This window comes from Eublepharis macularius, chromosome 4, assembly GCF_028583425.1.
Source record: "Eublepharis macularius isolate TG4126 chromosome 4, MPM_Emac_v1.0, whole genome shotgun sequence".
Taxonomy (NCBI): Eukaryota; Metazoa; Chordata; class Lepidosauria; order Squamata; family Eublepharidae; genus Eublepharis; species Eublepharis macularius.
Window position 1 is genome coordinate 866,112 of NC_072793.1, and position 9,064 is coordinate 875,175.

The following is a 9,064-nucleotide window of genomic DNA, read 5'->3' on the forward strand; positions in this document are numbered from 1 at the left end:
ATTCAACCAGGCCTCTTGGGCATTTCTGAACTCCCAGCTGGAGTCCCACTGCAAGCTCCTGCAGCGATCACATGGTAGATGTAACTCGCTGTTTGGCCCTCAGCAATACATCCACAGTGAAGGCAAGTACAGACTGACGCCACAAACCGGAAGAACAAAGTGGCCCCAAGATCCAGAGAGTGAAGAACATGAAGCCCATTTGGAAGGGGGCACACCAAGAGCTTTCCCACGTGGATTCATGACAAAATGCATAATAGCATCAATAACACTGGATTTCTATTCTGCCCTTCAGGACAACTTGTGGAGCAGGTGAAGAGCTTGGAGGGGGCCCACAGATCCAGCCTTGCTCTTTTAAATGCAGGAAGGCATGGTGAACAAGAGCGCCTTCCACCAACTGCGTTTGATTTGCCAACTCTTTCCTCTCTCAAACCCAGCCAAGTCTGGTCACGCTGATCCATGCCTCTGGGCCCTCACGGTTAGATTACGGCAATGTGCACTTCGTTTGGGTTGGCTGCCCTTGATGACAAGCCAGAAATTATGGCTGAATATGGTAGCCTGATTGTTGTCAGGAGCCAGCCTATGGAAACAGATCTTACCCGTCTTAGCATGGTTAACCCAAGCCAAGAAAGCTATAAGAAGTTTATTTTAGAAAGTTGAAGTTTATGAGAGTGAAGTGAACAGAATAGTAGTGGAAAGTGCCATCAACTCATAGCTGACTTATGGTGACCCCTTCTGGGGTTTCAAGGCAAGAGACTAACAGAGGTGGCTTGCCATTGGCTGCCTCTGTATAGTTACCCTGGTCAGTTTTGGAGATCTCCCATTCAATTACTAACCAAGGCAGACCCCGCATAGCTTCTGAGATAGGGGCCGTTTCCACACGGCTCCCCGCTGCTCGTAACAACCCGGAAGATCACGCAAAAAACACAGAAGATCGTGTTTTCTCGCATGAGATTTGCGCGACGTGACATCGCGCAAATCTCGTGCGAGAAAACGGAATCTTCCATGCTTTTTGCGTGATCTTCCGGGTTGTTATGAGCAGTGGGGAGCCGTGTGGAAACGGCCCTGGAGAGATCAGGCATGCCTGGACTATCCAGGTCAGGGAAAGTTAACAATCAGGCAACTTAAAAAAAGAATTTGAGGAGCAGAGGAGCTAAAAACATTAAGACAAACAAGAAACATTCATTTAACTATCTAAGGAGCAGGAAACCAGCCAGAGAACAAGTTGGGTCACTAGATGACAAAACAATAAAAGGAATCATTCTATTAATGTTCAACCTGGCTGGGAGACAGTACTAAATTTCATGATGCATGTTAATTGGGCAGTTTCCCTTTGGATTGTTGGGGACCTGCATTCGGTGGATTGTGCTCCTGTGGCTTAAGGATGCCTAAAAGCACTCGTAGGCACTCTGCTCAGCATTACAGCCTCCGTCTGAAGGAGGGCGGCATTTCTTACTTGGCGCATTCCTATTGCGATCACTTCCTATACTGCTATGTTTATGATATTTATGTGTTTACTTATCTGTTTTTCTTCCTTTTCTGTAAAACTGAAACCTTTTCAAGAGAATTCAATTGAAAAGAATCCATCACCCACAAACAATCAGCAAAAGTGCCGAAGTGCCCTAGAGGGTCCTAGAGTCGGCGTATAAACGGTGCTCAGTGAACAGAGGCAGAAGCCGGCTCGGCCCATCTCAGGCCAGGAAGGATATATATTACTGGAATCTGCCACCATTTGTGGTACTTTGTTGATCCTCAGATGAGGTCAATTTTAAATTCCCCTCCCTTCAAAAGCTCAAGATCCAGAGGAGTTAGCTATATTAGTCTATAGTTGACAAATAGTAAAAAGTCCAGTAGCATCTTTAAGACTAACCAAATTTATTGAGGCATAAGATGAATCTGACGAAGAGAGCTGTGGTTCTCGAAAGCTTATGCCTCAATAACATTGGTTAGTCTTAAAGGTGCTACTGGACTTCTTACTATTTTTCAAAAGCCCAAGCTATCTTAGCGCTACAGAGGCATTTCTGATTTTTTTTTTAGTTCTTAATGGAGAAAGGTAGTTTTGTGAGCAAAACCACAAATGCCTTTTGCTCACAAAATAGCTAATAGTTTGAAAGCATCATAGATGAAGGAACAACCTAATGCCAACGTGGCATGCTTGATGTTTCCACCACCATCCTTGCAAGACTACCTGGAACACAGGACAGCAGTCTGACCTGCCCATGAGGCCGTCTGTGTGTACTCACATGCTTCTGTGTCCCCCTCCAGTGGCCCTTCTCACTCCTGCGCTCCTCAGAGCGCGCACACACCGCAAGCAGGAAAAGGATAGGCAGGGTGGGGGGGGGCCAAGGTTTCCACTCCTTTGCAACAGCAGGGCAAGGCAGGTCTGCTGCTCGCCCAAGGCAGATGGAGCTGAGCGTCATCCTGAGCTATGGCAACAGCCCCAGGGGCAGCCCAGCCCCCAGGGAAGGGGGCAGCAGGTGAAAGACGGCAAGCGGCCTCTGTTGAGGGAGAGCCACCCGCTCCGAGCCCAGCCTGGGCAGCGTTGGCAGGTAAGCAAGCACACACGCCTGACGTTCTTGTTTCGTTCAAAATATTCAAAGCCCGCTTTTCCACACAAAACTTCCCAGATGTCTGACTACTATTTTAAATCAGCACAATCTGCAAACGCAGCGATAACCACAGCAGAACGCAGGCACGGAGCGCAAGGAGCAGCTCCCCAGATCACTCGGCAAATGCCAGGAGAGCAGCTGGGGCCTCCCAGCAGCACTCACGGGGCCCCTGGAAGTCAGGGCACCAGAGGCAAGGGTGGGGGTGGGGGAAACAGGAATGCATTTTGTAGGGTGGATCAAAATGCACTGATTTATTTATTCTATTACACTATTTAGAGCCACCTTTCCCTTGTTTAAACTTGTGACTTGACAGTTCACAGAAGTAAACACACACACACACACCCCCTCCAAAGGCACCTGAGGTGTCTATCTCCATTAAACGCCCTGGCCAACAAAGCAGACTGACAGCCCCACCTAAAAATGCCTCATGCCTCCTCCTCAGGGCTCCCATTCTACAAGGAAGGGTCTGTTATAGACAAGGAAGGGGGCGCCAGGAGCTGCTAAGCGGGGCGCCTTATGCTGGGAAACAACCCCGCATTTCTTCAACTCTCTATTGGATTCCTGCTAAGGCTCTGTCTTTGTAAACTTGTATTTATTTACCCTATGGCATTGTTTATGGAAAGGTCCTTGAAACTGACTGTGCTAATATCACACTGCATAATCCACCTTGAGTCTTAGTGAGAAAGGTGGACTATAAATGGCAGTCAGAAGACCACAGCTGATGCATGGGGCCATGTGGGAAGAGACGATCCTTTGGCTGCGGCCCTAGGTCGTGAATGTTTAATGTATTTAATTTAATTCATTTGACTTCACTTGTACCCTGCTTTTGTCCCCAAGTTTCAGGTGGGTAGTCATGTTGGTCTGCAGTAGAACAGAGAAAGTCAAGCACAGGAACTCCATGAAGATCAACAAGATTTTCAGGGCAGAAGCTTTTGAAAGTCAAAGCTCCCTTCGTCAGACGCAAGTAGAAACGATGCCTTGATCTCTCCGTCAGGAAGTGCGAGAGGTCAATTCACAAACTGAGAACAATGGATTCCCCAGGGCTGAACAGAGACAAGGGATTCTCATCTCGCTTCAGAGGCTAACTTCTGCTCTAATCAGGCTGCATTGTACTGTGGTATCTTTGCATCCTTTTTATTATTAACAGAAATAAAGGCCCATAGAAAGGGCAGAAAAACAAGAATAAGAAAAAAGTAGACAGTTACAGAATTTGGAGCTTAGAAAGAAAAAAGAACAATAACACATATTTCATTTCCATTCTTCTCTACGACACTTACCTTTTTTAAAAACAAAATTACAGTCTCCCTAAAGATTTTCTTTCCCGCTCCTGCCTCCCTTCTACTCGTTTTATCTTCCCTCATTAGCTTCTCAATGAGCAAAACCACAAATCATTAAGTCTTTATTCCTCATTTCATGCAGAAAGTCAATATAGGGCTTCCAGTTAGCCAAAAAGATAGACAATGTTTTGTCTCTGATCAAAGCTGTAAGTTTCGCCATCTCCGCCTACTCTGTCATTTTCGTAGTCCCGTCCTCAATAGGAGGTAATTCCGTATTTTTTCATTTCTGAGCATGCAACAGCCTAGCGGCAGTAATCATATATCAAAATAAAATCTCAGGCTGATTTTCCAACTGTTTGTCCATTAACCCCAACAAAAAGGCTTCTGGTTTAAACTGTACCATAGGCTTTAGTGTTTTTTGTATGACCGTATGAATCTGGGTCCAAAATTTTTTAGCTTTACGGCAAGTTCACCAGAGATGATAAAATGTTCCTTCTCGTTTCTCACATTTCCAACACTTATTTGACATACCTTTGCTCATTTTGGCTAATCTATCAGGAGACACATACCACCGATACATCATTTTATAAACATTTTTAAAAGACTTAAGTCTGATACTCAACGTAAATTTAAGCCCCTTTACCCACATATCTTCCCACTGGTCCATCATTATATTATACCCAATTTTTTTTGCCCATTTTACCATACAGTCTTTCACAGATTCTTCTTCCATTTCAAATTTCAGTAACAACTTATACATTTTGGAAATAACATGTTCGTAATTTGAATAAAGCTCTTTTTCAAACTCTCTTATCCTGCCCAAAGCCCCATAGTTTTTTAATCTAATTTAAATATTTCCAAAAGCTGAGCATATGCAAACCATTGACATCTATAACCCTTTGCTCCCAACGCCTCCCTTGTCTTCCATTTGCATTCTTCTTGTGAAAAGTCAGCCATCCCTGTTTGAAAGTCGTCTCCCTTCTATAGAATGCTTCCTGTGTTGAAATCCAAAGTCTTCTGTGTTAGTCTCAATTTATATTTATTCCAAATTCTCAAAATAGCTCTTCTAATATAATCATTTTTGAAGTCTGCATCGACCTTTACTTTGTCATACCACAAATAGGCATGCCATCTGCATCTCAAGTCATATCCTTCCAACGTCAAGAGTCTCTCATTTCTCAAAAGCATCCATTCCTTCATCCACAGTAGACATGCAGAGGCATAATACACTTTCAAGTCTGGTAGACCAAGTCCACCTTTCTCCTTCGCATCTTGTAGAATTTTATATTTGACCCTTGTTTTTTTCCCTTGCCATATGAATGTTGAAATATTCTTTTGCCACTGCTTAAATGGTGCATCTGAAATTAATACAGGTGATGTCTGGAAGAGGAATAACATTCTAGGTAAAACATTCATCTTGATAACTGATAGTCTTCCCAACAAGGATGACTGCACTCCATCCCACCTTAACATATCTTTTTAAATTTCTTTCCATGTCTTAATAGAATTGTTTTGAAATAGCATACAGTTCATCCCCATTAGCGTAATACCTTTGCATCCTGACTCCCTTCCTTGCAAAACCGTCCCACCTTCTGGCTGGGATATAAAGGCTCATGCATCTCCATTCCTACTTGTATCTGATGAAGGGAGCTTTGATTCTCGAATACTTATACCCTGGAAATCTGATTGGTCTTCAAGATGCTACTGGAATCAAATCTCGCTCTTCCTCCCCAGCTTACATCCTCTTCCTCTTCTCCTTTTATTCTCAAAACCACCCCGTGATGAAGGTTAGGCTGAGAGTGTGTGACTGGCCCAAGGTCACACTGCAAGCTCGCCTGGCACAGTGCAAATCTGAACCTGGGTCTCCCAGATCCTAATCTACCACTCTGCCCACTACAGCCCACTGACTGATTAATGGCTTTTGGTTGATGAAGGGCTTTAAAAGAACCTGAAGTGACTTCAGAAAAGTGCTGGCGGTGGTGGGAGGGAGTGTGCTCCCCTTGCTCCCCTAAATGCACTTGGCAGCGAGAGGGAGCCAAGCGGACGAGACGAGACGCCCAGAGAAAGAACCTCTGCCAGGGAGAAGAGGGATTCTCTCCCTCTTCTCCCTGGCAGAAAGAACTTCTTTCTCACTCCACTTCCCGTGGAAACTTGTGGGAAAGCAACACGTGTCCTCCATGTGTCAGGCGTCTCACCTGGTTCGGCTCCAAGATAACAGGCACTCTTGGCTCCTTTGCAAACATGCTTTTCAAATAGAGAGCTGCTTTTCAAATAGAGAGCATGCTTTTCAAATAGAGAGTGGTTTAGTGGCTGGGCTCCGAGCCAGCCCTCTGCTGTTTCAACTCCCACAACTGCCATGAGCTCAGCAGGCGGCCTTGGGAAAGCCACTCCGCTCAGCCCAGCTCTGTTGTGGGGATAATCATAACAGTGTTCACCGCTCTGAGTGTGGCACTAATCTAGCCAGAAGAGCGGTATATAAGCACACAGACATCATTATTATTATAACAGCCAGGTGAATCCCCCTTAGGTCTGCTCTGCAAATTCTGCTGTGTAAAGTGTAAAATCAGAGCATGCACAGATCAACGAAACTGCAAACACCTGGGGCTCGCTTTCACGGGCTTTGCCAGTCCCTTTAGGCTCCGGCCCCAGAGGCTGGGAAATGTTGCTCCAAGACCTCAGCCGTCCCCTTTTCAGCTTCGACCCTCCAAGCACCAGCTCAGAGCCCAGGCGGCTGCCAAGTGCGGCTCCCCAAAGCTCCAGACCTGCCCCTTCAGTGGACTCAGACGGAGGCCAGAGAGACGGGGGGAGGCTCTGTACTGCCCAGGGTTTTGTGAGCATTACATAAGGGAACGGTGTGGGACCACCACTCTCTGCTTTTTGGAGGAATGGTGGGACACAATTTCACTAGAGAGAATTCCTGAGCAGGAAGATCCAAATCCAGAGTGCAGAAATTCTGGGGGAGAAGAACTCTTACTGGGGAAGTGGCGCGCAACAGCCAGGGCTTGCGGGGGGGGGACAGCTCTGAAACCCCCCCCCCGAGGAAGAGCAGCCAGCTGCAGCTGAGCAGTCAGAGGAGGGGGCTCAGCCGGAAGACCAGGAGGCTCCCCCTCCCCATCCAGAGCCGACAGGGCAGCCTCAGCCAGCTGCCCCCTCTCCCCCAGGATCCCCAGACGCCGGGTCAGCAGGCCTCAGAGCTCGGAAAGGCGGCCGTTCCGGGGGAAGGAGGGGTTTCCTCAGGGGAGGCTTGAAGCAGCGGTTGCGGGCTGACCTCAACCAGGCAGAGCATAGGAGCGGGAGGGAGGGGCCCTGCCTTCCGCGGGGCTGCAGCACCTTCCCTGAGTTACTGCTGCCTGCGCCTCTCGGGCCGCTTCCCTGCGCCTGGCCTTGGCCTGCCTTCCACGACTCCTGCGCATTACGCACCCTGGTTGTTCTGGCACCCTGCCCTGACGGGCGGCTTCCCTTATCAGCCAAGGCCTCCCTGCAGTCGCCGGCGCCTGCCTGAAGCAGAACGGGAGGGGGCAGCGAGAGAGGAATGGGGGTGGCTGCTGGGTGGGAACGCTGGAACAGGCAGGAGGCCGAGGCCAGACGCCCCGCGGCCCACTGGGTAGGGCTCCTGAGAGGACAGCCAAACGGGCCAGCTCCTTCACTTACTACCGCTCCCCTTCTAGCCTTGAAGGATGCGCTTCCGTGCGCCTTTGGCTCTCTCTTTTGTGCAGACAGCCACTCTGTTCCCTTCCTTCCTTCCTTCCTTCCTTCCGAGAGAGGTTCCGTGGAGGGCCAGCAAGAGTCACTCCTCCCTCAGGGCATCTCTGCCCCCAGGGCTGCCTTAGTCTAGAGCGGAACGGCGACGGCACGGAGCTGCCAGAGGGGATTCCGGCTGCCCAGGCCAGCCTGCTGCGCCTCCAGCCCCGGAAGCCCTGAGGAACCCCCTCCTAGCACTACTGGGGTATCCCTTATTCTCCTGCCCTTCCCCTCCCGCGGAGGGAGGCTCCGGACTTCTGAGACGGATCTCCCTGCTGCCACTTTAGGCCGAGGGGGGGCGGGGGCAGAGGAGGCTTCTCGTCTGTTCAGGAGCTGGCCCAGCGGCCGCTTCCTGCTGCAGCGGCAACTGACCCCCCCTCCCGTCTCTCCAGGGCAGGGATCAAGGACTCCCCCCCCCCGTGCATCCTGAAGGGAAGGGGCAGCGATGGCACCCGCAAGCCTCCTGCATGAAAGACCGGGCGGGGGGGGGGGCTTCTGCATCCCCCACAGCAACAAACGGGCCGGGTGCCTTCCACAGGAAAGTCCATCCCCGCAGGGTGCAGGAAATACTTTGCCGCTGTTAGGAAGTGAGAGAGGACAAGGGCCCAGCTGAACTCCAACTGTGTTCTCAAAGAAAGCAACGTGGGAAGGGGGCAGGGTCGTTTTTATTACTGACAGCTCTCCCCCTCCAGTTCAAGGAAACACTATGAAATCTGGACATCAATAAATTAAGTATGTTATTCTATAACTTAAGGGGGGGATGCAGAAACCCCCAAAACAGCATTGCTGAGAAAGCAGGTTTGTTACCCTAGAAAAGGCGGCTCAGAGACTCACCCCACCCCCCACTCCTTGGGCTGAAAAGACTGCTGGAGGAGGGACCCCCCCCCCCCTCCTTATGGAAAACAGCAGCAGAGGGAGGGAGAGGGTTGGGCAGGGTTGCCAGCCTCCAGGCAGGGCCTGGAGATCACTTGGAATTATAGCTGCAGACTGCAGAGATCGCTGCCCTGGAGGAAACGGCCGCTGCGTTGGCATTCTTTACGGAATAACGTCCCAGCGGAATGCCCTCCCCTCCCCAAGTGCCAGCCTCCCTGGGGGCTCTCCCCTCATCCACAGGTGCTGCCCAAGCCAGAGGAGGCCACCCTGTTGAGGCCTTCAGCAGGTGTCTGGTCAGAACATTTCCAGCTACATCACGCCTGACCCCTTGGAACCTGCCCCGTGCCCCCGCCCCCACCCCCTTCCCTCCAGGGTGCGTAGGTTAGTCTGGGAGAGCGGCAGGCATTCCCCATCACTGCATAGGGAAGGACCCTCTCAGCACACAGTATGGAGAAGACCCTGCCGCTGCCACACTATCCCCACAACCCTTTTAATCAAATACTTGAAACCCTTCCTAGCGAGAGGAGATGAACTCACAGTTGCTCCCCCTCCCCGCACACACTTCCT